The following is a 1,420-nucleotide window of genomic DNA, read 5'->3' as shown; positions in this document are numbered from 1 at the left end:
GGAGGAGATTATATGTAGATCCTTATAAGCGGTTCCCCCTTTCTACCTCACCTTCCCTCCACCTTCTGGTATCGCTTCTCTCACCACTGGTCCTGAAAGGATCATCTGTCCTGGATTCCCTGTTTCCAGTTTCTATCTGTAGCAGTGTACATCCTCTGGTCTAGCCAGATTTGTAAGGTAGAATTGGGATCATGATAGTGGGAGGGAAGAAGCATTTAAGGATTAGAGGAAAGTTTTATGTTTCATTGTTGCTACACTGCACACTGACTGGTTCGGCTCCTCCCCAAGACCCTTCTGTAAGGGGGTGTACCGTTACTTACAGATAGGCTTTGGGTCTCCACTCTGCACTCCCCCTCATTTACAATGATAAGATAAGAAGCAGATTTTAAAAGCAGCTTTACATTCAAACATCGTTTTTCGTTCTATCTGACAAGTACCTTGGTTCTTCCTGGTGCCAGCAGTAGTCCAATGGTTGATATCAAACAGAACTCTCCTGAAGCATTCATTTCAATCCCAAATAGATTTGTGTATTGTGCTGGTCATAAATCTACACATTCTCCCAGCTAACTTTAATGGTGAGGCAGAGCTTGCTTTGACATCTGAGGTAGGGCAATAGATGCTACCATCCTTCTGTGGGTCCTCTGTATGGCTACATAAGACAACTCCCTGGACCAGGTCTTTTGTAGAATGATGAAGGAACACAGGACCAAGTGCTGAAAGCCAAGTTAGAAGGAAAAGATGAATACCTTAAACTAGGGTAAAAAAAAATCCCTCAAAAACTAGAGTTCATTATTGTACAACTTGCAATGTTCTTTCCCACTGTGCTGGCTTAGGTAGCACATAGACTAAAATTGGGACAATACAGAGCAGATTGGCATGGCCACTGCATAAGGATGACATGCAATTTTGTTAAGCTTTACACACACACACATATATATAAATTATTTACTACTATGCACCCTTGGTTTCCTCAGGAATGATATCACAGATGTTGTAGGAAACAATCTTTCAAAAGACAAGGAATTTTCCAGTTCTCACTGGAAATCAAAGGGAAACATAATCCTTTGCCTCATTTGCCTTGAGAAAAAGTAATCTGACCCACTCAATGGCAGTGTGTGGCAGTTATGTAATCTCCTGTCAACTTGAGCAAAGGGGTGGAGTCTAGCCTGTCAATCATGTCATAGCCAATGAGGCCTCTGTGTGGGCATGGCCTTCTCCTGAGGATTCTGAGAACTCCTGTCTTTCTCCCTGAAGGCAGCGCTCTCTCTGTCTCTCTCTCTTTCGTTTACATTCCTGTTGACAAGCCCCATGGAGCTATGCTGATGGCAGCCAGGGCCCTGGAGCTGGAGGAGTCATGTGTAGACCCACATCAGCGATGAGATGCTTCCACCGCCACTGGATCCACAATACTCTCCACTCA

The 1,420-nt window shown here is 44.1% G+C and overlaps 1 non-coding gene across 1 annotated transcript; it reads left to right on the top strand.

The window, feature by feature from the left end:
- The first annotated feature begins 821 nt into the window (after window positions 1-821).
- Window positions 822-928, top strand: LOC115873077. Its single transcript, XR_004048220.1, has one exon. It is a non-coding gene; the product is annotated as a U6 spliceosomal RNA (small nuclear RNA).
- Window positions 929-1,420: the final 492 nt, after the last annotated feature.

Source organism: Echinops telfairi, unplaced genomic scaffold (assembly GCF_000313985.2).
Source record: "Echinops telfairi isolate 266 unplaced genomic scaffold, ASM31398v2 ScPeMD7_4;HRSCAF=17, whole genome shotgun sequence".
In the NCBI taxonomy this organism is placed as follows: Eukaryota; Metazoa; Chordata; class Mammalia; order Afrosoricida; family Tenrecidae; genus Echinops; species Echinops telfairi.
This window is presented reverse-complemented; position numbering and strand designations above follow the sequence as displayed.